The sequence below is a fragment of the Carcharodon carcharias genome (genome assembly GCF_017639515.1).
Source record: "Carcharodon carcharias isolate sCarCar2 chromosome 35 unlocalized genomic scaffold, sCarCar2.pri SUPER_35_unloc_18, whole genome shotgun sequence".
Taxonomy (NCBI): domain Eukaryota; kingdom Metazoa; phylum Chordata; class Chondrichthyes; order Lamniformes; family Lamnidae; genus Carcharodon; species Carcharodon carcharias.
Window position 1 is genome coordinate 50,590 of NW_024470710.1, and position 26,472 is coordinate 77,061.

At 60.0% G+C, this 26,472-nt stretch overlaps 1 protein-coding gene across 1 annotated transcript in view; it reads right to left on the minus strand.

Annotated features, from left to right (window-relative positions):
• g6pd (glucose-6-phosphate dehydrogenase) overlaps positions 1–26,472 on the minus strand; it is a 53,075-nt gene that overhangs the window by 11,433 nt on the left and 15,170 nt on the right. The gene's annotated exons all lie outside the window — the stretch shown is intronic.

The window sequence follows — 26,472 nt, forward strand, 5'->3', positions numbered from 1 at the left end:
GTCTGGGACCCGTACCCCACTGAGAGTCAGTGTGTGTGGGACCTGTACCCCAGTGAGAGTCAGTGTGTGTGGGACCCGTACCTCAGTGAGAGTCAGTGTGTGTGGGACCAGTACCTCAGTGAGAGTCAGTGTGTGTGTGGGACCCGTACCTCAGTGAGAGTCAGTGTGTGTGGGACCCGTACCCCAGTGAGAGTCAGTGTGCGTGGGACCTGTACCCCAGTGAGAGTCAGTGTGTGTGGGTCCTGTCCCCCAGTGAGAGTCAGTGTGTGTGGGACCCGTACCCCAGTGAGAGTCAGTGTGTGTGGGACCTGTACCCCAGTGAGAGTCAGTGTGTGTGGGTCCTGTACCCCAGTGAGAGTCAGTGTGTGTGGGACCCGTACCCCAGTTAGAGTCAGTGTGTGTGTGGGACCCATACCCCAGTGAGAGTCAGTGTGTGTGGGACCCTTACCCCAGTGAGATTAAGTGTGTGTTTGGGACCCGTACCCCAGTGAGAGTCAGTGTGTGTGGGACCTGTACCCCAGTGAGAGTCAGTGTGTGTGGGTCCTGTACCCCAGTGAGAGTCAGTGTGTGTGGGACCCGTACCCCAGTGAGAGTCAGTGTGTGTGTGGGACCCATACCCCAGTGAGAGTCAGTGTGTGTGGGACCCGTACCCCAGTGAGAGTCAGTGTGTGTGGGACCCGTACCCCAGTGAGAGTCAGTGTGTGTGGGACCCATACCCCAGTGAGAGTCAGTGTGTGTGTGTGGGACCCGTACCCCAGTGAGAGTCAGTGTGTGTGGGACCCGTACCCCAGTGAGAGTCAGTGTGTGTGTGAGACCCGTACCCCAGTGAGAGTCAGTGTGTGTGTGAGAGACCCGTACCCCAGTTAGAGTCAGTGTGTGTGGGACCCGTACCCCAGTGAGAGTCAGAGTGTGTGTGAGAGACCCGTACCCCAGTGAGAGTCAGTGTGTGTGGGACCCGTACTCCAGTGAGAGTCAGTGTGTGTGGGACCCGTACCCCAGTGAGAGTCAGTGTGTGTGGGACCCGTACCCCAGTGAGAGTCAGTGTGTGTGGGACCCATAACCCAGTGAGAGTCAGTGTGTGTGTGGGACCCGTACCCCAGTGAGAGTCAGTGTGTGTGGGACCCGTACCCCAGTGAGAGTCAGTGTGTGTGGGACCCGTACCCCAGTGAGAGTCAGTGTGTGTGGGACCCGTACCCCAGTGAGAGTCAGTGTGTGTGTGGGACCCGTACCCCAGTGAGGGTCAGTGTGTCTGGGACCCGTACCCCAGTGAGAGTCAGTGTGTCTGGGACCCGTACCCCAGTGAGAGACAGTGTGTGTGGGACCCGTACCCCAGTTAGAGTCAGTGTGTGCGGGACCCGTACCCCAGTGAGAGTCAGTGTGTGTGGGACCCGTACCCCAGTGAGAGTCAGTGTGTCTACGACCCGTACCCCAGTGAGAGACAGTGTGTGTGGGACCCGTACCCCAGTGAGAGTCAGTGTGTGTGTGGGACCCGTACCCCAGTGAGAGTCAGTGTGTGTGGGACCCGTACCCCAGTGAGAGACAGTGTGTGTGGGACCCGTACCCCAGCGAGAGACAGTGTGTGTGGGACCCGTACCCCAGTTAGAGTCAGTGTGTGTGGGACCCGTACCGCAGTGAGAGTCAATGTGTGTGGGACCCGTACCCCAGTGAGAGTCAGTGTGTGTGTGGGACCCGTACCCCAGTGAGAGTCAGTGTGTGTGGGACCCGTACCCCAGTGAGAGTCAGTGTGTGTGGGACCCGTACCCCAGTGAGAGACAGTGTGTGTGGGACCCGTACCCCAGTGAGAGTCAGTGTGTGTGGGACCCGTACCCCAGTGAGAGTCAGTGTGTGCGGGACCCGTACCCCAGTGAGAGTCAGTGTGTGTGTGGGACCCGTACCCCAGTGAGAGTCAGTGTGTGTGGGACCCGTACCCCAGTGAGAGTCAGCGTGTGTGTGGAACCCGTACCCCAGTGAGAGTCAGCGTGTGTGTGGGACCCGTACCCCAGTGAGAGTCAGTGTGTGTGGGACCCGTACCCCAGTGAGAGACAGTGTGTGTGGGACCCGTACCCCAGTGAGAGTCAGTGTGTGTGTGGGACCCGTACCCCAGTGAGAGTCAGTGTGTGTGGGACCCGTACCCCAGTGAGAGTCAGTGTGTGTGTGGGACCCGTACCCCAGTGAGAGTCAGTGTGTGTGTGGGACCCGTACCCCAGTGAGAGTCAGTGTGTGTGGGACTCGTACCCCAGTGAGATTCAGTGTGTGTGGGACCCGTACCCCAGTGAGAGTCAGTGTGTGTGGGACCTGAACCCCAGTGAGAGACTGTGTGTGTGGGACCCGTACCCCAGTGAGAGACTGTGTGTGAGTGGGAAGCGTACCCCAGTGAGAGTCAGTGTGTGTGTGGGACCCGTACCCCAGTGAGAGTCAGTGTGTGTGGGACCCGTACCCCAGTGAGAGTCAGGGTGTGAGAGACCCGTACCCCAGTGAGAGTCAGTGTGTGTGGGACCCGTACCCCAGTGAGAGTCAGTGTGTGTGGGACCCGTACCCCAGTGAGAGTCAGTGTGTGTGAGTGACCCGTACCCCAGTGAGAGTCAGTGTGTGTGTGGGATCCGTACCCCAGTGAGAGACTGTGTGTGAGTGACCCGTACCCCAGTGAGAGTCAGTGTGTGTGTGGGATCCGTACCCCAGTGAGAGTCAGTGTGTGAGTGACCCGTACCCCAGTGAGAGTCAGTGTGTGTGGGACCCGTACCCCAGTGAGAGTCAGTGTGTGTGGGACCTGAACCCCAGTGAGAGACTGTGTGTGTGGGACCCGTACCCCAGTGAGAGACAGTGTGCGTGGGACCCGTACCCCAGTGAGAGTCAGTGTGTGTGTGGGACCCGTACCCCAGTGAGAGTCAGTGTGTGTGTGGGACCCGTACCCCAGTGAGAGTCAGTGTGTGTGGGACCCGTACCCCAGTGAGATTCAGTGTGTGTGGGACCCGTACCCCAGTGAGAGTCAGTGTGTGTGGGACCTGAACCCCAGTGAGAGACTGTGTGTGTGGGACCCGTACCCCAGTGAGAGACTGTGTGTGAGTGGGACCCGTACCCCAGTGAGAGTCAGTGTGTGTGTGGGACCCGTACCCCAGTGAGAGTCAGTGTGTGTGGGACCCGTACCCCAGTGAGAGTCAGGGTGTGAGAGACCCGTACCCCAGTGAGAGTCAGTGTGTGTGGGACCCGTACCCCAGTAAGAGTCAGTGTGTGTGGGACCCGTACCCCAGTGAGAGTCAGTGTGTGTGAGTGACCCGTACCCCAGTGAGAGTCAGTGTGTGTGTGGGATCCGTACCCCAGTGAGAGACTGTGTGTGAGTGACCCGTACCCCAGTGAGAGTCAGTGTGTGTGTGGGATCCGTACCCCAGTGAGAGTCAGTGTGTGTGGGACCCGTACCCCAGTGAGAGTCAGTGTGTGTGGGACCCGTACCCCAGTGAGAGTCAGTGTGTGTGGGACCCGTACCCCAGTGAGAGTCAGTGTGTGTGGGACCCGTACCCCAGTGAGAGTCAGTGTGTGTGGGACCCGTACCCCAGTGAGAGTCAGTGTGTGTGGGACCTGTACCCCAGTGAGAGTCAGTGTGTGTGGGACCCGTACCCCAGTGAGAGTCAGTGTGTGTGGGACCAGTACCTCAGTGAGAGTCAGTGTGTGTGTGGGACCCGTACCCCAGTGAGAGTCAGTGTGTGTGGGACCCGTACCCCAGTGAGAGTCAGTGTGTGTGGGACCCGTACCCCAGTGAGAGTCAGTGTGTGTGGGACCCGTACCCCAGTGAGAGTCAGCGTGTGTGGGACCCGTACCCCAGTGAGAGTCAGTGTGTGTGGGACCCGTACCCCAGTGAGAGTCAGTGTGTGTGGGACCCTGTACCCCAGTGAGAGTCAGTGTGTGTGGGACCCGTACCCCAGTGAGAGTCAGTGTGTGTGTGGGACCCGTACCCCAGTGAGAGTCAGTGTGTGTGGGACCCGTACCCCAGTGAGAGTCAGTGTGTGTGGGACCCGTACCCCAGTGAGAGTCAGTGTGTGTGGGACCCGTACCCCAGTGAGAGTCAGTGTGTGTGGGACCCGTACCCCAGTGAGAGTCAGTGTGTGTGGGACCCGTACCCCAGTGAGAGTCAGTGTGTGTGGGACCCGTACCCCAGTGAGAGTCAGTGTGTGTGGGACCCGTACCCCAGTGAGAGTCAGTGTGTGTGGGACCCGTACCCCAGTGAGAGTCAGTGTGTGTGGGACCCGTACCCCAGTGAGAGTCAGTGTGTGTGGGTCCCGTACCCCAGTGAGAGTCAGTGTGTGTGGGACCCGTACCCCAGTGAGAGTCAGTGTGTGTGGGACCCGTACCCCAGTGAGAGTCAGTGTGTCTTTGGACCCGTACCCCAGTGAGTTTCAGTGTGTGTGGGACCCGTACCCCAGTGAGAGTCAGTGTGTGTGGGACCCGTACCCCAGTGAGAGTCAGTGTGTGTGGGACCCGTAGCCCCGTGAGAGTCAGTGTGTGTGGGACCCGTACCCCAGTGAGAGTCAGTGTGTGTGGGACCCGTACCCCAGTGAGAGTCAGTGTGTGTGGGACCCGTACCCCAGTGAGAGTCAGTGTGTGTGGGACCCGTACCCCAGTGAGAGTCAGTGTGTGTGGGACCCGTACCCCAGTGAGAGTCAGTGTGTGTGGGACCCGTACCCCAGTGAGAGTCAGTGTGTGTGGGACCCGTACCCCAGTGAGAGTCAGTGTGTGTGGGACCCGTACCCCAGTGAGAGTCAGTGTGTGTGGGACCCGTACCCCAGTGAGAGTCAGTGTGTGTGGGACCCGTACCCCAGTGAGAGTCAGTGTGTGTGGGACCCGTACCCCAGTGAGAGTCAGTGTGTGTGGGACCCGTACCCCAGTGAGAGTCAGTGTGTGTGGGACCCGTACCCCAGTGAGAGTCAGTGTGTGTGGGACCCGTACCCCAGTGAGAGTCAGTGTGTGTGGGACCCGTACCCCAGTGAGAGTCAGTGTGTGTGGGACCCGTACCCCAGTGAGAGTCAGTGTGTGTGGGACCCGTACCCCAGTGAGAGTCAGTGTGTGTGGGACCCGTACCCCAGTGAGAGTCAGTGTGTGTGGGACCCGTACCCCAGTGAGAGTCAGTGTGTGTGGGACCCGTACCCCAGTGAGAGTCAGTGTGTGTGGGACCCGTACCCCAGTGAGAGTCAGTGTGTGTGGGACCCGTACCCCAGTGAGAGTCAGTGTGTGTGTGGGACCCGTACCCCAGTGAGAGTCAGTGTGTGTGGGACCCGTACCCCAGTGAGAGTCAGTGTGTGTGGGACCCGTACCCCAGTGAGAGTCAGTGTGTGTGGGACCCGTACCCCAGTGAGAGTCAGTGTGTGTGGGACCCGTACCCCAGTGAGAGTCAGTGTGTGTGGGACCCGTACCCCAGTGAGAGTCAGTGTGTGTGGGACCCGTACCCCAGTGAGAGTCAGTGTGTGTGGGACCCGTACCCCAGTGAGAGTCAGTGTGTGTGGGACCCGTACCCCAGTGAGAGTCAGTGTGTGTGGGACCCGTACCCCAGTGAGAGTCAGTGTGTGTGGGACCCGTACCCCAGTGAGAGTCAGTGTGTGTGGGACCCGTACCCCAGTGAGAGTCAGTGTGTGTGGGACCCGTACCCCAGTGAGAGTCAGTGTGTGTGGGACCCGTACCCCAGTGAGAGTCAGTGTGTGTGGGACCCGTACCCCAGTGAGAGTCAGTGTGTGTGGGACCCGTACCCCAGTGAGAGTCAGTGTGTGTGGGACCCGTACCCCAGTGAGAGTCAGTGTGTGTGGGACCCGTACCCCAGTGAGAGTCAGTGTGTGTGGGACCCGTACCCCAGTGAGAGTCAGTGTGTGTGGGACCCGTACCCCAGTGAGAGTCAGTGTGTGTGGGACCCGTACCCCAGTGAGAGTCAGTGTGTGTGGGACCCGTACCCCAGTGAGAGTCAGTGTGTGTGGGACCCGTACCCCAGTGAGAGTCAGTGTGTGTGGGACCCGTACCCCAGTGAGAGTCAGTGTGTGTGGGACCCGTACCCCAGTGAGAGTCAGTGTGTGTGGGACCCGTACCCCAGTGAGAGTCAGTGTGTGTGGGACCCGTACCCCAGTGAGAGTCAGTGTGTGTGTGGGACCCGTACCCCAGTGAGAGTCAGTGTGTGTGGGACCCGTACCCCAGTGAGAGTCAGTGTGTGTGGGACCCGTACCCCAGTGAGAGTCAGTGTGTGTGGGACCCGTACCCCAGTGAGAGTCAGTGTGTGTGTGGGACCCGTACCCCAGTGAGAGTCAGTGTGTGTGGGACCCGTACCCCAGTGAGAGTCAGTGTGTGTGTGGGACCCGTACCCCAGTGAGAGTCAGTGTGTGTGGGACCCGTACCCCAGTGAGAGTCAGTGTGTGTGGGACCCGTACCCCAGTGAGAGTCAGTGTGTGTGGGACCCGTACCCCAGTGAGAGTCAGTGTGTGTGGGACCCGTACCCCAGTGAGAGTCAGTGTGTGTGGGACCCGTACCCCAGTGAGAGTCAGTGTGTGTGGGACCCGTACCCCAGTGAGAGTCAGTGTGTGTGGGACCCGTACCCCAGTGAGAGTCAGTGTGTGTGGGACCCGTACCCCAGTGAGAGTCAGTGTGTGTGTGGGTCCCGTACCCCAGTGAGAGTCAGTGTGTGTGGGACCCGTACCCCAGTGAGAGTCAGTGTGTGTGGGACCCGTACCCCAGTGAGAGTCAGTGTGTGTGGGACCCGTACCCCAGTGAGAGTCAGTGTGTGTGGGACCCGTACCCCAGTGAGAGTCAGTGTGTGTGGGACCCGTACCCCAGTGAGAGTCAGTGTGTGTGGGACCCGTACCCCAGTGAGAGTCAGTGTGTGTGGGACCCGTACCCCAGTGAGAGTCAGTGTGTGTGGGACCCGTACCCCAGTGAGAGTCAGTGTGTGTGGGACCCGTACCCCAGTGAGAGTCAGTGTGTGTGGGACCCGTACCCCAGTGAGAGTCAGTGTGTGTGGGACCCGTACCCCAGTGAGAGTCAGTGTGTGTGGGACCCGTACCCCAGTGAGAGTCAGTGTGTGTGGGACCCGTACCCCAGTGAGAGTCAGTGTGTGTGTGGGACCCGTACCCCAGTGAGAGTCAGTGTGTGTGGGACCCGTACCCCAGTGAGAGTCAGTGTGTGTGGGACCCGTACCCCAGTGAGAGTCAGTGTGTGTGGGACCCGTACCCCAGTGAGAGTCAGTGTGTGTGGGACCCGTACCCCAGTGAGAGTCAGTGTGTGTGGGACCCGTACCCCAGTGAGAGTCAGTGTGTGTGTGGGACCCGTACCCCAGTGAGAGTCAGTGTGTGTGGGACCCGTACCCCAGTGAGAGTCAGGGTGTGTGTGGGACCCGTACCCCAGTGAGAGTCAGTGTGTGTGGGACCCGTACCCCAGTGAGAGTCAGTGTGTGTGGGACCCGTACCCCAGTGAGAGTCAGTGTGTGTGGGACCCGTACCCCAGTGAGAGTCAGTGTGTGTGTGGGACCCGTACCCCAGTGAGAGTCAGTGTGTGTGGGACCCGTACCCCAGTGAGAGTCAGTGTGTGTGTGGGACCCGTACCCCAGTGAGAGTCAGTGTGTGTGTGGACCCGTACCCCAGTGAGAGTCAGTGTGTGTGGGACCCGTACCCCAGTGAGAGTCAGTGTGTGTGGGACCCGTACCCCAGTGAGAGTCAGTGTGTGTGGGACCCGTACCCCAGTGAGAGTCAGTGTGTGTGGGACCCGTACCCCAGTGAGAGTCAGTGTGTGTGGGACCCGTACCCCAGTGAGAGTCAGTGTGTGTGTGGGACCCGTACCCCAGTGAGAGTCAGTGTGTGTGTGGGACCCGTACCCCAGTGAGAGTCAGTGTGTGTGGGACCCGTACCCCAGTGAGATTCAGTGTGTGTGGGACCCGTACCCCAGTGAGAGTCAGTGTGTGTGGGACCTGAACCCCAGTGAGAGACTGTGTGTGTGGGACCCGTACCCCAGTGAGAGACTGTGTGTGAGTGGGAAGCGTACCCCAGTAAGAGTCAGTGTGTGTGTGGGACCCGTACCCCAGTGAGAGTCAGTGTGTGTGGGACCCGTACCCCAGTGAGAGTCAGTGTGTGTGGGACCCGTACCCCAGTGAGAGTCAGTGTGTGTGGGACCCGTACCCCAGTGAGAGTCAGTGTGTGTGGGACCCGTACCCCAGTGAGAGTCAGTGTGTGTGGGACCCGTACCCCAGTGAGAGTCAGTGTGTGTGGGACCCGTACCCCAGTGAGAGTCAGTGTGTGTGGGACCCGTACCCCAGTGAGAGTCAGTGTGTGTGGGACCCGTACCCCAGTGAGAGTCAGTGTGTGTGGGACCCGTACCCCAGTGAGAGTCAGTGTGTGTGGGACCCGTACCCCAGTGAGAGTCAGTGTGTGTGGGACCCGTACCCCAGTGAGAGTCAGTGTGTGTGGGACCCGTACCCCAGTGAGAGTCAGTGTGTGTGGGACCCGTACCCCAGTGAGAGTCAGTGTGTGTGGGACCCGTACCCCAGTGAGAGTCAGTGTGTGTGGGACCCGTACCCCAGTGAGAGTCAGTGTGTGTGGGACCCGTACCCCAGTGAGAGTCAGTGTGTGTGGGACCCGTACCCCAGTGAGAGTCAGTGTGTGTGGGACCCGTACCCCAGTGAGAGTCAGTGTGTGTGGGACCCGTACCCCAGTGAGAGTCAGTGTGTGTGGGACCCGTACCCCAGTGAGAGTCAGTGTGTGTGGGACCCGTACCCCAGTGAGAGTCAGTGTGTGTGGGACCCGTACCCCAGTGAGAGTCAGTGTGTGTGGGACCCGTACCCCAGTGAGAGTCAGTGTGTGTGGGACCCGTACCCCAGTGAGAGTCAGTGTGTGTGGGACCCGTACCCCAGTGAGAGTCAGTGTGTGTGGGACCCGTACCCCAGTGAGAGTCAGTGTGTGTGGGACCCGTACCCCAGTGAGAGTCAGTGTGTGTGGGACCCGTACCCCAGTGAGAGTCAGTGTGTGTGGGACCCGTACCCCAGTGAGAGTCAGTGTGTGTGGGACCCGTACCCCAGTGAGAGTCAGTGTGTGTGGGACCCGTACCCCAGTGAGAGTCAGTGTGTGTGGGACCCGTACCCCAGTGAGAGTCAGTGTGTGTGGGACCCGTACCCCAGTGAGAGTCAGTGTGTGTGGGACCCGTACCCCAGTGAGAGTCAGTGTGTGTGGGACCCGTACCCCAGTGAGAGTCAGTGTGTGTGGGACCCGTACCCCAGTGAGAGTCAGTGTGTGTGGGACCCGTACCCCAGTGAGAGTCAGTGTGTGTGGGACCCGTACCCCAGTGAGAGTCAGTGTGTGTGGGACCCGTACCCCAGTGAGAGTCAGTGTGTGTGGGACCCGTACCCCAGTGAGAGTCAGTGTGTGTGGGACCCGTACCCCAGTGAGAGTCAGTGTGTGTGGGACCCGTACCCCAGTGAGAGTCAGTGTGTGTGGGACCCGTACCCCAGTGAGAGTCAGTGTGTGTGGGACCCGTACCCCAGTGAGAGTCAGTGTGTGTGGGACCCGTACCCCAGTGAGAGTCAGTGTGTGTGGGACCCGTACCCCAGTGAGAGTCAGTGTGTGTGGGACCCGTACCCCAGTGAGAGTCAGTGTGTGTGGGACCCGTACCCCAGTGAGAGTCAGTGTGTGTGGGACCCGTACCCCAGTGAGAGTCAGTGTGTGTGGGACCCGTACCCCAGTGAGAGTCAGTGTGTGTGGGACCCGTACCCCAGTGAGAGTCAGTGTGTGTGGGACCCGTACCCCAGTGAGAGTCAGTGTGTGTGGGACCCGTACCCCAGTGAGAGTCAGTGTGTGTGGGACCCGTACCCCAGTGAGAGTCAGTGTGTGTGGGACCCGTACCCCAGTGAGAGTCAGTGTGTGTGGGACCCGTACCCCAGTGAGAGTCAGTGTGTGTGGGACCCGTACCCCAGTGAGAGTCAGTGTGTGTGGGACCCGTACCCCAGTGAGAGTCAGTGTGTGTGGGACCCGTACCCCAGTGAGAGTCAGTGTGTGTGGGACCCGTACCCCAGTGAGAGTCAGTGTGTGTGGGACCCGTACCCCAGTGAGAGTCAGTGTGTGTGGGACCCGTACCCCAGTGAGAGTCAGTGTGTGTGGGACCCGTACCCCAGTGAGAGTCAGTGTGTGTGGGACCCGTACCCCAGTGAGAGTCAGTGTGTGTGGGACCCGTACCCCAGTGAGAGTCAGTGTGTGTGGGACCCGTACCCCAGTGAGAGTCAGTGTGTGTGGGACCCGTACCCCAGTGAGAGTCAGTGTGTGTGGGACCCGTACCCCAGTGAGAGTCAGTGTGTGTGGGACCCGTACCCCAGTGAGAGTCAGTGTGTGTGGGACCCGTACCCCAGTGAGAGTCAGTGTGTGTGGGACCCGTACCCCAGTGAGAGTCAGTGTGTGTGGGACCCGTACCCCAGTGAGAGTCAGTGTGTGTGGGACCCGTACCCCAGTGAGAGTCAGTGTGTGTGGGACCCGTACCCCAGTGAGAGTCAGTGTGTGTGGGACCCGTACCCCAGTGAGAGTCAGTGTGTGTGGGACCCGTACCCCAGTGAGAGTCAGTGTGTGTGTGGGACCCGTACCCCAGTGAGAGTCAGTGTGTGTGGGACCCGTACCCCAGTGAGAGTCAGTGTGTGTGGGACCCGTACCCCAGTGAGAGTCAGTGTGTGTGGGACCCGTACCCCAGTGAGAGTCAGTGTGTGTGGGACCCGTACCCCAGTGAGAGTCAGTGTGTGTGGGACCCGTACCCCAGTGAGAGTCAGTGTGTGTGGGACCCGTACCCCAGTGAGAGTCAGTGTGTGTGGGACCCGTACCCCAGTGAGAGTCAGTGTGTGTGGGACCCGTACCCCAGTGAGAGTCAGTGTGTGTGGGACCCGTACCCCAGTGAGAGTCAGTGTGTGTGGGACCCGTACCCCAGTGAGAGTCAGTGTGTGTGGGACCCGTACCCCAGTGAGAGTCAGTGTGTGTGGGACCCGTACCCCAGTGAGAGTCAGTGTGTGTGGGGACGTACCCCAGTGAGAGTCAGTGTGTGTGGGACCCGTACCCCAGTGAGAGTCAGTGTGTGTGGGACCCGTACCCCAGTGAGAGTCAGTGTGTGTGGGACCCGTACCCCAGTGAGAGTCAGTGTGTGTGGGACCCGTACCCCAGTGAGAGTCAGTGTGTGTGGGACCCGTACCCCAGTGAGAGTCAGTGTGTGTGGGACCCGTACCCCAGTGAGAGTCAGTGTGTGTGGGACCTGTACCCCAGTGAGAGTCAGTGTGTGTGTGGAACCTGTACCCCAGTGAGAGTCAGTGTGTGTGGGACCCGTACCCCAGTGAGAGTCAGTGTGTGTGGGACCCGTACCCCAGTGAGAGTCAGTGTGTGTGGGACCCGTACCCCAGTGAGAGTCAGTGTGTGTGGGACCCGTACCCCAGTGAGAGTCAGTGTGTGTGGGACCCGTACCCCAGTGAGAGTCAGTGTGTGTGGGACCCGTACCCCAGTGAGAGTCAGTGTGTGTGGGACCCGTACCCCAGTGAGAGTCAGTGTGTGTGGGACCCGTACCCCAGTGAGAGTCAGTGTGTGTGGGACCCGTACCCCAGTGAGAGTCAGTGTGTGTGGGACCCGTACCCCAGTGAGAGTCAGTGTGTGTGGGACCCGTACCCCAGTGAGAGTCAGTGTGTGTGGGACCCGTACCCCAGTGAGAGTCAGTGTGTGTGGGACCCGTACCCCAGTGAGAGTCAGTGTGTGTGGGACCCGTACCCCAGTGAGAGTCAGTGTGTGTGGGACCCGTACCCCAGTGAGAGTCAGTGTGTGTGGGACCCGTACCCCAGTGAGAGTCAGTGTGTGTGGGACCCGTACCCCAGTGAGAGTCAGTGTGTGTGGGACCCGTACCCCAGTGAGAGTCAGTGTGTGTGGGACCCGTACCCCAGTGAGAGTCAGTGTGTGTGGGACCCGTACCCCAGTGAGAGTCAGTGTGTGTGGGACCCGTACCCCAGTGAGAGTCAGTGTGTGTGGGACCCGTACCCCAGTGAGAGTCAGTGTGTGTGGGACCCGTACCCCAGTGAGAGTCAGTGTGTGTGGGACCCGTACCCCAGTGAGAGTCAGTGTGTGTGGGACCCGTACCCCAGTGAGAGTCAGTGTGTGTGGGACCCGTACCCCAGTGAGAGTCAGTGTGTGTGGGACCCGTACCCCAGTGAGAGTCAGTGTGTGTGGGACCCGTACCCCAGTGAGAGTCAGTGTGTGTGGGACCCGTACCCCAGTGAGAGTCAGTGTGTGTGGGACCCGTACCCCAGTGAGAGTCAGTGTGTGTGGGACCCGTACCCCAGTGAGAGTCAGTGTGTGTGGGACCCGTACCCCAGTGAGAGTCAGTGTGTGTGGGACCCGTACCCCAGTGAGAGTCAGTGTGTGTGGGACCCGTACCCCAGTGAGAGTCAGTGTGTGTGGGACCCGTACCCCAGTGAGAGTCAGTGTGTGTGGGACCCGTACCCCAGTGAGAGTCAGTGTGTGTGGGACCCGTACCCCAGTGAGAGTCAGTGTGTGTGGGACCCGTACCCCAGTGAGAGTCAGTGTGTGTGGGACCCGTACCCCAGTGAGAGTCAGTGTGTGTGGGACCCGTACCCCAGTGAGAGTCAGTGTGTGTGGGACCCGTACCCCAGTGAGAGTCAGTGTGTGTGTTGGACCCGTACCCCAGTGAGAGTCAGTGTGTGTGTGGGACCCGTACCCCAGTGAGAGTCAGTGTGTGTGGGACCCGTACCCCAGTGAGAGTCAGTGTGTGTGGGACCCGTACCCCAGTGAGAGTCAGTGTGTGTGGGACCCGTACCCCAGTGAGAGTCAGTGTGTGTGGGACCCGTACCCCAGTGAGAGTCAGTGTGTGTGGGACCCGTACCCCAGTGAGAGTCAGTGTGTGTGGGACCCGTACCCCAGTGAGAGTCAGTGTGTGTGGGACCCGTACCCCAGTGAGAGTCAGTGTGTGTGTGAGACCAGTACCCCAGTGAGAGTCAGTGTGTTTGGGACCCGTACCCCAGTGAGAGTCAGTGTGTGTGGGACCCGTACCCCAGTGAGAGTCAGTGTGTGTGGGACCCGTACCCCAGTGAGAGTCAGTGTGTGTGGGACCCGTACCCCAGTGAGAGTCAGTGTGTGTGGGACCCGTACCCCAGTGAGAGTCAGTGTGTGTGGGACCCGTACCCCAGTGAGAGTCAGTGTGTGTGGGACCCGTACCCCAGTGAGAGTCAGTGTGTGTGGGACCCGTACCCCAGTGAGAGTCAGTGTGTGTGGGACCCGTACCCCAGTGAGAGTCAGTGTGTGTGGGACCCGTACCCCAGTGAGAGTCAGTGTGTGTGGGACCCGTACCCCAGTGAGAGTCAGTGTGTGTGGGACCCGTACCCCAGTGAGAGTCAGTGTGTGTGGGACCCGTACCCCAGTGAGAGTCAGTGTGTGTGGGACCCGTACCCCAGTGAGAGTCAGTGTGTGTGGGACCCGTACCCCAGTGAGAGTCAGTGTGTGTGGGACCCGTACCCCAGTGAGAGTCAGTGTGTGTGGGACCCGTACCCCAGTGAGAGTCAGTGTGTGTGGGACCCGTACCCCAGTGAGAGTCAGTGTGTGTGTGGGACCCGTACCCCAGTGAGAGTCAGTGTGTGTGGGACCCGTACCCCAGTGAGAGTCAGTGTGTGTGGGACCCGTACCCCAGTGAGAGTCAGTGTGTGTGGGACCCGTACCCCAGTGAGAGTCAGTGTGTGTGGGACCCGTACCCCAGTGAGAGTCAGTGTGTGTGGGACCCGTACCCCAGTGAGAGTCAGTGTGTGTGGGACCCGTACCCCAGTGAGAGTCAGTGTGTGTGGGACCCGTACCCCAGTGAGAGTCAGTGTGTGTGTGGGACCCGTACCCCAGTGAGAGTCAGTGTGTGTGGGACCCGTACCCCAGTGAGAGTCAGTGTGTGTGGGACCCGTACCCCAGTGAGAGTCAGTGTGTGTGGGACCCGTACCCCAGTGAGAGTCAGTGTGTGTGGGACCCGTACCCCAGTGAGAGTCAGTGTGTGTGGGACCCGTACCCCAGTGAGAGTCAGTGTGTGTGGGACCCGTACCCCAGTGAGTGTCAGTGTGTGTGGGACACGTACCCCAGTGAGAGTCAGTGTGTGTGTGGGACCCGTACCCCAGTGAGAGTCAGTGTGTGTGGGACCCGTACCCCAGTGAGAGTCAGTGTGTGTGGGACCCGTACCCCAGTGAGAGTCAGTGTGTGTGGGACCCGTACCCCAGTGAGAGTCAGTGTGTGTGGGACCCGTACCCCAGTGAGAGTCAGTGTGTGTGGGACCCGTACCCCAGTGAGAGTCAGTGTGTGTGGGACCCGTACCCCAGTGAGAGTCAGTGTGTGTGGGACCCGTACCCCAGTGAGAGTCAGTGTGTGTGGGACCCGTACCCCAGTGAGAGTCAGTGTGTGTGGGACCCGTACCCCAGTGAGAGTCAGTGTGTGTGGGACCCGTACCCCAGTGAGAGTCAGTGTGTGTGGGACCCGTACCCCAGTGAGAGTCAGTGTGTGTGGGACCCGTACCCCAGTGAGAGTCAGTGTGTGTGGGACCCGTACCCCAGTGAGAGTCAGTGTGTGTGGGACCCGTACCCCAGTGAGAGTCAGTGTGTGTGGGACCCGTACCCCAGTGAGAGTCAGTGTGTGTGGGACCCGTACCCCAGTGAGAGTCAGTGTGTGTGGGACCCGTACCCCAGTGAGAGTCAGTGTGTGTGGGACCCGTACCCCAGTGAGAGTCAGTGTGTGTGGGACCCGTACCCCAGTGAGAGTCAGTGTGTGTGGGACCCGTACCCCAGTGAGAGTCAGTGTGTGTGGGACCCGTACCCCAGTGAGAGTCAGTGTGTGTGGGACCCGTACCCCAGTGAGAGTCAGTGTGTGTGGGACCCGTACCCCAGTGAGAGTCAGTGTGTGTGGGACCCGTACCCCAGTGAGAGTCAGTGTGTGTGGGACCCGTACCCCAGTGAGAGTCAGTGTGTGTGGGACCCGTACCCCAGTGAGAGTCAGTGTGTGTGGGACCCGTACCCCAGTGAGAGTCAGTGTGTGTGGGACCCGTACCCCAGTGAGAGTCAGTGTGTGTGGGACCCGTACCCCAGTGAGAGTCAGTGTGTGTGGGACCCGTACCCCAGTGAGAGTCAGTGTGTGTGGGACCCGTACCCCAGTGAGAGTCAGTGTGTGTGGGACCCGTACCCCAGTGAGAGTCAGTGTGTGTGGGACCCGTACCCCAGTGAGAGTCAGTGTGTGTGGGACCCGTACCCCAGTGAGAGTCAGTGTGTGTGGGACCCGTACCCCAGTGAGAGTCAGTGTGTGTGGGACCCGTACCCCAGTGAGAGTCAGTGTGTGTGGGACCCGTACCCCAGTGAGAGTCAGTGTGTGTGGGACCCGTACCCCAGTGAGAGTCAGTGTGTGTGGGACCCGTACCCCAGTGAGAGTCAGTGTGTGTGTGGGACCCGTACCCCAGTGAGAGTCAGTGTGTGTGTGGGACCCGTACCCCAGTGAGAGTCAGTGTGTGTGGGACCCGTACCCCAGTGAGAGTCAGTGTGTGTGGGACCCGTACCCCAGTGAGAGTCAGTGTGTGTGGGACCCGTACCCCAGTGAGAGTCAGTGTGTGTGGGACCCGTACCCCAGTGAGAGTCAGTGTGTGTGGGACCCGTACCCCAGTGAGAGTCAGTGTGTGTGGGACCCGTACCCCAGTGAGAGTCAGTGTGTGTGGGACCCGTACCCCAGTGAGAGTCAGTGTGTGTGGGACCCGTACCCCAGTGAGAGTCAGTGTGTGTGGGACCCGTACCCCAGTGAGAGTCAGTGTGTGTGGGACCCGTACCCCAGTGAGAGTCAGTGTGTGTGGGACCCGTACCCCAGTGAGAGTCAGTGTGTGTGGGGACCCGTACCCCAGTGAGAGTCAGTGTGTGTGGGACCCGTACCCCAGTGAGAGTCAGTGTGTGTGGGACCCGTACCCCAGTGAGAGTCAGTGTGTGTGGGACCCGTACCCCAGTGAGAGTCAGTGTGTGTGGGACCCGTACCCCAGTGAGAGTCAGTGTGTGTGGGACCCGTACCCCAGTGAGAGTCAGTGTGTGTGGGACCCGTACCCCAGTGAGAGTCAGTGTGTGTGTGGGACCCGTACCCCAGTGAGAGTCAGTGTGTGTGGGACCCGTACCCCAGTGAGAGTCAGTGTGTGTGGGACCCGTACCCCAGTGAGAGTCAGTGTGTGTGGGACCCGTACCCCAGTGAGAGTCAGTGTGTGTGGGACCCGTACCCCAGTGAGAGTCAGTGTGTGTGGGACCCGTACCCCAGTGAGAGTCAGTGTGTGTGGGACCCGTACCCCAGTGAGAGTCAGTGTGTGTGTGGGACCCGTACCCCAGTGAGAGTCAGTGTGTGTGGGACCCGTACCCCAGTGAGAGTCAGTGTGTGTGGGACCCGTACCCCAGTGAGAGTCAGTGTGTGTGGGACCCGTACCCCAGTGAGAGTCAGTGTGTGTGGGACCCGTACCCCAGTGAGAGTCAGTGTGTGTGGGACCCGTACCCCAGTGAGAGTCAGTGTGTGTGGGACCCGTACCCCAGTGAGAGTCAGTGTGTGTGGGACCCGTACCCCAGTGAGAGTCAGTGTGTGTGGGACCCGTACCCCAGTGAGAGTCAGTGTGTGTGGGACCCGTACCCCAGTGAGAGTCAGTGTGTGTGGGACCCGTACCCCAGTGAGAGTCAGTGTGTGTGGGACCCGTACCCCAGTGAGAGTCAGTGTGTGTGGGACCCGTACCCCAGTGAGAGTCAGTGTGTGTGGGACCCGTACCCCAGTGAGAGTCAGTGTGTGTGGGACCCGTACCCCAGTGAGAGTCAGTGTGTGTGGGACCCGTACCCCAGTGAGAGTCAGTGTGTGTGGGACCCGTACCCCAGTGAGAGTCAGTGTGTGTGGGACCCGTACCCCAGTGAGAGTCAGTGTGTGTGGGACCCGTACCCCAGTGAGAGTCAGTGTGTGTGGGACCCGTACCCCAGTGAGAGTCAGTGTGTGTGGGACCCGTACCCCAGTGAGAGTCAGTGTGTGTGGGACCCGTACCCCAGTGAGAGTCAGTGTGTGTGGGACCCGTACCCCAGTGAGAGTCAGTGTGTGTGGGACCCGTACCCCAGTGAGAGTCAGTGTGTGTGGGACCCGTACCCCAGTGAGAGTCAGTGTGTGTGGGACCCGTACCCCAGTGAGAGTCAGTGTGTGTGGGACCCGTACCCCAGTGAGAGTCAGTGTGTGTGGGACCCGTACCCCAGTGAGAGTCAGTGTGTGTGGGACCCGTACCCCAGTGAGAGTCAGTGTGTGTGGGACCCGTACCCCAGTGAGAGTCAGTGTGTGTGGGACCCGTACCCCAGTGAGAGTCAGTGTGTGTGGGACCCGTACCCCAGTGAGAGTCAGTGTGTGTGGGGACCCGTACCCCAGTGAGAGTCAGTGTGTGTGGGACCCGTACCCCAGTGAGAGTCAGTGTGTGTGGGACCCGTACCCCAGTGAGAGTCAGTGTGTGTGGGACCCGTACCCCAGTGAGAGTCAGTGTGTGTGTGGGACCCGTACCCCAGTGAGAGTCAGTGTGTGTGGGACCCGTACCCCAGTGAGAGTCAGTGTGTGTGGGGACCGTACCCCAGTGAGAGTCAGTGTGTGTGTGGACCCGTACCCCAATGAGAGTCAGTGTGTGTGGGACCCGTACCCCAGTGAGAGTCAGTGTGTGTGGGACCCGTACCCCAGTGAGAGTCAGTGTGTGTGGGACCCGTACCCCAGTGAGAGTCAGTGTGTGTGGGACCCGTACCCCAGTGAGAGTCAGTGTGTGTGGGACCCGTACCCCAGTGAGAGTCAGTGTGTGTGGGACCCGTACCCCAGTGAGAGTCAGTGTGTGTGGGACCCGTACCCCAGTGAGAGTCAGTGTGTGTGGGACCCGTACCCCAGTGAGAGTCAGTGTGTGTGGGACCCGTACCCCAGTGAGAGTCAGTGTGTGTGGGACCCGTACCCCAGTGAGAGTCAGTGTGTGTGGGACCCGTACCCCAGTGAGAGTCAGTGTGTGTGGGACCCGTACCCCAGTGAGAGTCAGTGTGTGTGGGACCCGTACCCCAGTGAGAGTCAGTGTGTGTGGGACCCGTACCCCAGTGAGAGTCAGTGTGTGTGGGACCCGTACCCCAGTGAGAGTCAGTGTGTGTGGGACCCGTACCCCAGTGAGAGTCAGTGTGTGTGGGACCCGTACCCCAGTGAGAGTCAGTGTGTGTGGGACCCGTACCCCAGTGAGAGTCAGTGTGTGTGGGACCCGTACCCCAGTGAGAGTCAGTGTGTGTGGGACCCGTACCCCAGTGAGAGTCAGTGTGTGTGGGACCCGTACCCCAGTGAGAGTCAGTGTGTGTGGGACCCGTACCCCAGTGAGAGTCAGTGTGTGTGGGACCCGTACCCCAGTGAGAGTCAGTGTGTGTGGGACCCGTACCCCAGTGAGAGTCAGTGTGTGTGGGACCCGTACCCCAGTGAGAGTCAGTGTGTGTGGGACCCGTACCCCAGTGAGAGTCAGTGTGTGTGGGACCCGTACCCCAGTGAGAGTCAGTGTGTGTGGGACCCGTACCCCAGTGAGAGTCAGTGTGTGTGGGACCCGTACCCCAGTGAGAGTCAGTGTGTGTGGGACCCGTACCCCAGTGAGAGTCAGTGTGTGTGGGACCCGTACCCCAGTGAGAGTCAGTGTGTGTGGGACCCGTACCCCAGTGAGAGTCAGTGTGTGTGGGACCCGTACCCCAGTGAGAGTCAGTGTGTGTGGGACCCGTACCCCAGTGAGAGTCAGTGTGTGTGGGACCCGTACCCCAGTGAGAGTCAGTGTGTGTGGGACCCGTACCCCAGTGAGAGTCAGTGTGTGTGGGACCCGTACCCCAGTGAGAGTCAGTGTGTGTGGGACCCGTACCCCAGTGAGAGTCAGTGTGTGTGGGACCCGTACCCCAGTGAGAGTCAGTGTGTGTGGGACCCGTACCCCAGTGAGAGTCAGTGTGTGTGGGACCCGTACCCCAGTGAGAGTCAGTGTGTGTGTGGGACCCGTACCCCAGTGAGAGTCAGTGTGTGTGGGACCCGTACCCCAGTGAGAGTCAGTGTGTGTGGGACCCGTACCCCAGTGAGAGTCAGTGTGTGTGGGACCCGTACCCCAGTGAGAGTCAGTGTGTGTGGGACCCGTACCCCAGTGAGAGTCAGTGTGTGTGGGACCCGTACCCCAGTGAGAGTCAGTGTGTGTGGGACCCGTACCCCAGTGAGAGTCAGTGTGTGTGGGACCCGTACCCCAGTGAGAGTCAGTGTGTGTGGGACCCGTACCCCAGTGAGAGTCAGTGTGTGTGGGACCCGTACCCCAGTGAGAGTCAGTGTGTGTGGGACCCGTACCCCAGTGAGAGTCAGTGTGTGTGGGACCCGTACCCCAGTGAGAGTCAGTGTGTGTGGGACCCGTACCCCAGTGAGAGTCAGTGTGTGTGGGACCCGTACCCCAGTGAGAGTCAGTGTGTGTGGGACCCGTACCCCAGTGAGAGTCAGTGTGTGTGGGACCCGTACCCCAGTGAGAGTCAGTGTGTGTGGGACCCGTACCCCAGTGAGAGTCAGTGTGTGTGGGACCCGTACCCCAGTGAGAGTCAGTGTGTGTGGGACCCGTACCCCAGTGAGAGTCAGTGTGTGTGGGACCCGTACCCCAGTGAGAGTCAGTGTGTGTGGGACCCGTACCCCAGTGAGAGTCAGTGTGTGTGGGACCCGTACCCCAGTGAGAGTCAGTGTGTGTGGGACCCGTACCCCAGTGAGAGTCAGTGTGTGTGGGACCCGTACCCCAGTGAGAGTCAGTGTGTGTGGGACCCGTACCCCAGTGAGAGTCAGTGTGTGTGGGACCCGTACCCCAGTGAGAGTCAGTGTGTGTGGGACCCGTACCCCAGTGAGAGTCAGTGTGTGTGTGGACCCGTACCCCAGTGAGAGTCAGTGTGTGTGGGACCCGTACCCCAGTGAGAGTCAGTGTGTGTGGGACCCGTACCCCAGTGAGAGTCAGTGTGTGTGGGACCCGTACCCCAGTGAGAGTCAGTGTGTGTGGGACCCGTACCCCAGTGAGAGTCAGTGTGTGTGGGACCCGTACCCCAGTGAGAGTCAGTGTGTGTGGGACCCGTACCCCAGTGAGAGTCAGTGTGTGTGGGACCCGTACCCCAGTGAGAGTCAGTGTGTGTGGGACCCGTACCCCAGTGAGAGTCAGTGTGTGTGGGACCCGTACCCCAGTGAGAGTCAGTGTGTGTGGGACCCGTACCCCAGTGAGAGTCAGTGTGTGTGGGACCCGTACCCCAGTGAGAGTCAGTGTGTGTGGGACCCGTACACCAGTGAGAGTCAGTGTGTGTGGGACCCGTACCCCAGTGAGAGTCAGTGTGTGTGTGGGACCCATACACCAGTGAGAGTCAGTGTGTGTGGGACCCGTACCCCAGTGAGAGTCAGTGTGTGTGGGACGCGTACCCCAGTGAGAGTCAGTGTGTGTGGGACCCATACCCCAGTGAGAGTCAGTGTGTGTGTGTGGGACCCGTACCCCAGTGAGAGTCAGTGTGTGTGTGAGAGACCCGTACCCCAGTGAGAGTCAGTGTGTGTGTGAGAGACCCGTACCCCAGTTAGAGTCAGTGTGTGTGGGACCCGTACCCCAGTGAGAGTCAGAGAGTGTGTGAGAGACCCGTACCCCAGTGAGAGTCAGTGTGTGTGGGACCCGTACCCCAGTGAGAGTCAGTGTGTGTGGGACCCGTACCCCAGTGAGAGTCAGTGTGTGTGGGACCCGTACCCCAGTGAGAGTCAGTGTGTGTGGGACCCATAACCCAGTGAGAGTCAGTGTGTGTGTGGGACCCGTACCCCAGTGAGAGTCAGTGTGTGTGGGACCCGTACCCCAGTGAGAGTCAGTGTGTGTGGGACCCATAACCCAGTGAGAGTCAGTGTGTGTGTGTGGGACCCGTACCCCAGTGAAAGTCAGTGTGTGTGTGGGACCCGTACCCCAGTGAGAGTCAGTGTGTGTGGGACCCGTACCCCAGTGAGAGTCAGTGTGTGTGGGACCCGTACCCCAGTGAGAGTCAGTGTGTGTGGGACCCGTACCCCAGTGAGAGTCAGCGTGTGTGTGGAACCCGTACCCCAGTGAGAGTCAGCGTGTGTGTGGGACCCGTACCCCAGTGAGAGTCAGTGTGTGTGGGACCCGTACCCCAGTGAGAGTCAGTGTGTGTGGGACCCGTACCCCAGTGAGAGTCAGTGTGTGTGTGGGACCCGTACCCCAGTGAGAGTCAGTGTGTGTGGGACCCGTACCCCAGTGAGAGTCAGTGTGTGTGTGGGACCCGTACCCCAGTGAGAGTCAGTGTGTGTGTGGGACCCGTACCCCAGTGAGAGTCAGTGTGTGTGGGACCCGTACCCCAGTGAGATTCAGTGTGTGTGGGACCCGTACCCCAGTGAGAGTCAGTGTGTGTGGGACCTGAACCCCAGTGAGAGACTGTGTGTGTGGGACCCGTACCCCAGTGAGAGACTGTGTGTGAGTGGGACCCGTACCCCAGTGAGAGTCAGTGTGTGTGTGGGACCCGTACCCCAGTGAGAGTCAGTGTGTGTGGGACCCGTACCCCAGTGAGAGTCAGGGTGTGAGAGACCCGTACCCCAGTGAGAGTCAGTGTTTGTGGGACCCGACCCCAGTGAGAGTCAGTGTGTGTGGGACCCGTACCCCAGTGAGAGTCAGTGTGTGTGAGTGACCCGTACCCCAGTGAGAGTCAGTGTGTGTGTGGGATCCGTACCCCAGTGAGAGACTGTGTGTGAGTGACCCGTACCCCAGTGAGAGTCAGTGTGTGTGTGGGATCCGTACCCCAGTGAGAGTCAGTGTGTGAGTGACCCGTACCCCAGTGAGAGTCAGTGTGTGTGGGACCCGTACCCCAGTGAGAGTCAGTGTGTCTGGGACCCGTACCCCAGTGAGAGTCAGTGTGTGTGGGACCCGTACCCCAGTGAGAGTCAGTGTGTGTGGGACCCGTACCTCAGTGAGAGTCAGTGTGTGTGTGGGACCCGTACCTCAGTGAGAGTCAGTGTGTGTGGGACCCGTACCCCAGTGAGAGTCAGTGTGCGTGGGACCTGTACCCCAGTGAGAGTCAGTGTGTGTGGGTCCTGTCCCCCAGTGAGAGTCAGTGTGTGTGGGACCCGTACCCCAGTGAGAGTCAGTGTGTGTGGGGACCTGTACCCCAGTGAGAGTCAGTGTGTGTGGGTCCTGTCCCCCAGTGAGAGTCAGTGTGTGTGGGACCCGTACCCCAGTGAGAGTCAGTGTGTGTGTGGGACCCATACCCCAGTGAGAGTCAGTGTGTGTGGGACCCTTACCCCAGTGAGATTAAGTGTGTGTTTGGGACCCGTACCCCAGTGAGAGTCAGTGTGTGTGGGACCTGTACCCCAGTGAGAGTCAGTGTGTGTGGGTCCTGTACCCCAGTGAGAGTCAGTGTGTGTGGGACCCGTACCCCAGCTGAGAGTCAGTGTGTGTGTGGGACCCATACCCCAGTGAGAGTCAGTGTGTGTGGGACCCGTACCCCAGTGAGAGTCAGTGTGTGTGGGACCCGTACCCCAGTGAGAGTCAGTGTGTGTGGGACCCGTACCCCAGTGAGAGTCAGTGTGTGTGTGTGGGACCCGTACCCCAGTGAGAGTCAGTGTGTGTGTGAGAGACCCGTACCCCAGTGAGAGTCAGTGTGTGTGTGAGAGACCCGTACCCCAGTTAGAGTCAGTGTGTGTGGGACCCGTACCCCAGTGAGAGTCAGAGTGTGTGTGAGAGACCCGTACCCCAGTGAGAGTCAGTGTGTGTGGGACCCGTACCCCAGTGAGAGTCAGTGTGTGTGGGACCCGTACCCCAGTGAGAGTCAGTGTGTGTGGGACCCGTACCCCAGTGAGAGTCAGTGTGTGTGGGACCCATAACCCAGTGAGAGTCAGTGTGTGTGTGGGACCCGTACCCCAGTGAGAGTCAGTGTGTGTGGGACCCGTACCCCAGTGAGAGTCAGTGTGTGTGGGACCCATAACCCAGTGAGAGTCAGTGTGTGTGTGGGACCCGTACCCCAGTGAGAGTCAGTGTGTGTGTGGGACCCGTACCCCAGTGAGAGTCAGTGTGTGTGGGACCCGTACCCCAGTGAGAGTCAGTGTGTGTGGGACCCGTACCCCAGTGAGAGTCAGTGTGTGTGGGACCCGTACCCCAGTGAGAGTCAGCGTGTGTGTGGAACCCGTACCCCAGTGAGAGTCAGCGTGTGTGTGGGACCCGTACCCCAGTGAGAGTCAGTGTGTGTGGGACCCGTACCCCAGTGAGAGACAGTGTGTGTGGGACCCGTACCCCAGTGAGAGTCAGTGTGTGTGTGGGACCCGTACCCCAGTGAGAGACAGTGTGTGTGGGACCCGTACCCCAGTGAGAGTCAGTGTGTGTGTGGGACCCGTACCCCAGTGAGAGTCAGTGTGTGTGTGGGACCCGTACCCCAGTGAGAGTCAGTGTGTGTGGGACCCGTACCCCAGTGAGATTCAGTGTGTGTGGGACCCGTACCCCAGTGAGAGTCAGTGTGTGTGGGACCTGAACCCCAGTGAGAGACTGTGTGTGTGGGACCCGTACCCCAGTGAGAGACTGTGTGTGAGTGGGACCCGTACCCCAGTGAGAGTCAGTGTGTGTGTGGGACCCGTACCCCAGTGAGAGTCAGTGTGTGTGGGACCCGTACCCCAGTGAGAGTCAGGGTGTGAGAGACCCGAACCCCAGTGAGAGTCAGTGTGTGTGGGACCCGTACCCCAGTGAGAGTCAGTGTGTGTGGGACCCGTACCCCAGTGAGAGTCAGTGTGTGTGAGTGACCCGTACCCCAGTGAGAGTCAGTGTGTGTGTGGGATCCGTACCCCAGTGAGAGACTGTGTGTGAGTGACCCGTACCCCAGTGAGAGTCAGTGTGTGTGTGGGATCCGTACCCCAGTGAGAGTCAGTGTGTGAGTGACCCGTACCCCAGTGAGAGTCAGTGTGTGTGGGACCCGTACCCCAGTGAGAGTCAGTGTGTGTGGGACCCGTACCCCAGTGAGAGTCAGTGTGTCTGGGACCCGTACCCCAGTGAGAGTCAGTGTGTGTGGGACCCGTACCCCAGTGAGAGTCAGTGTGTCTGGGACCCGTACCCCACTGAGAGTCAGTGTGTGTGGGACCTGTACCCCAGTGAGAGTCAGTGTGTGTGGGACCCGTACCTCAGTGAGAGTCAGTGTGTGTGGGACCCGTACCTCAGTGAGAGTCAGTGTGTGTGTGGGACCCGTACCTCAGTGAGAGTCAGTGTGTGTGGGACCCGTACCCCAGTGAGAGTCAGTGTGCGTGGGACCTGTACCCCAGTGAGAGTCAGTGTGTGTGGGTCCTGTCCCCCAGTGAGAGTCAGTGTGTGTGGGACCCGTACCCCAGTGAGAGTCAGTGTGTGTGGGACCTGTACCCCAGTGAGAGTCAGTGTGTGTGGGTCCTGTACCCCAGTGAGAGTCAGTGTGTGTGGGACCCATACCCCAGTGAGAGTCAGTGAGTGTGTGGGACCCATACCCCAGTGAGAGTCAGTGTGTGTGGGACCCTTACCCCAGTGAGATTAAGTGTGTGTTTGGGACCCGTACCCCAGTGAGAGTCAGTGTGTGTGGGACCTGTACCCCAGTGAGAGTCAGTGTGTGTGGGTCCTGTACCCCAGTGAGAGTCAGTGTGTGTGGGACCCGTACCCCAGTGAGAGTCAGTGTGTGTGTGGGACCCATACCCCAGTGAGAGTCAGTGTGTGTGGGACCCGTACCCCAGTGAGAGTCAGTGTGTGTGGGACCCGTACCCCAGTGAGAGTCAGTGTGTGTGGGACCCATACCCCAGTGAGAGTCAGTGTGTGTGTGTGGGACCCGTACCCCAGTGAGAGTCAGTGTGTGTGTGAGAGACCCGTACCCCAGTGAGAGTCAGTGTGTGTGTGAGAGACCCGTACCCCAGTTAGAGTCAGTGTGTGTGGGACCCGTACCCCAGTGAGAGTCAGAGTGTGTGTGAGAGACCCGTACCCCAGTGAGAGTCAGTGTGTGTGGGACCCGTACCCCAGTGAGAGTCAGTGTGTGTGGGACCCGTACCCCAGTGAGAGTCAGTGTGTGTGGGACCCGTACCCCAGTGAGAGTCAGTGTGTGTGGGACCCATAACCCAGTGAGAGTCAGTGTGTGTGTGGGACCCGTACCCCAGTGAGAGTCAGTGTGTGTGGGACCCGTACCCCAGTGAGAGTCAGTGTGTGTGGGACCCATAACCCAGTGAGAGTCAGTGTGTGTGTGGGACCCGTACCCCAGTGAGAGTCAGTGTGTGTGTGGGACCCGTACCCCAGTGAGAGTCAGTGTGTGTGGGACCCGTACCCCAGTGAGAGTCAGTGTGTGTGGGACCCGTACCCCAGTGAGAGTCAGTGTGTGTGTGGGACCCGTACCCCAGTGAGGGTCAGTGTGTCTGGGACCCGTACCCCAGTGAGAGTCAGTGTGTCTAGGACCCGTACCCCAGTGAGAGACAGTGTGTGTGGGACCCGTACCCCAGTGAGAGTCAGTGTGTGTGTGGGACCCGTACCCCAGTGAGAGTCAGTGTGTGTGTGAGAGACCCGTACCCCAGTGAGAGTCAGTGTGTGTGTGAGAGACCCGTACCCCAGTTAGAGTCAGTGTGTGTGGGACCCGTACCCCAGTGAGAGTCAGAGTGTGTGTGAGAGACCCGTACCCCAGTGAGAGTCAGTGTGTGTGTGGGACCCATACCCCAGTGAGAATCAGTGTGTGTGGGACCCGTACCCCAGTGAGAGTCAGTGTGTGTGGGACCCGTACCCCAGTGAGAGTCAGTGTGTGTGGGACCCATACCCCAGTGAGAGTCAGTGTGTGTGTGTGGGACCCGTACCCCAGTGAGAGTCAGTGTGTGTGTGAGAGACCCGTACCCCAGTGAGAGTCAGTGTGTGTGTGAGAGACCCGTACCCCAGTGAGAGTCAGTGTGTGTGGGACCCGTACCCCAGTGAGAGTCAGTGTGTGTGGGACCCGTACCCCAGTGAGAGTCAGTGTGTGTGGGACCCGTACCCCAGTGAGAGTCAGTGTGTGTGGGACCCATAACCCAGTGAGAGTCAGTGTGTGTGTGGGACCCGTACCCCAGTGAGAGTCAGTGTGTGTGGGACCCGTACCCCAGTGAGAGTCAGTGTGTGTGGGACCCATAACCCAGTGAGAGTCAGTGTGTGTGTGGGACCCGTACCCCAGTGAGAGTCAGTGTGTGTGGGACCCGTACCCCAGTGAGAGTCAGTGTGTGTGGGACCCGTACCCCAGTGAGAGTCAGTGTGTGTGTGGGACCCGTACCCCAGTGAGGGTCAGTGTGTCTGGGACCCGTACCCCAGTGAGAGTCAGTGTGTCTGGGACCCGTACCCCAGTGAGAGACAGTGTGTGTGGGACCCGTACCCCAGTGAGAGTCAGTGTGTGCGGGACCCGTACCCCAGTGAGAGTCAGTGTGTGTGGGACCCGTACCCCAGTGAGAGTCAGTGTGTCTAGGA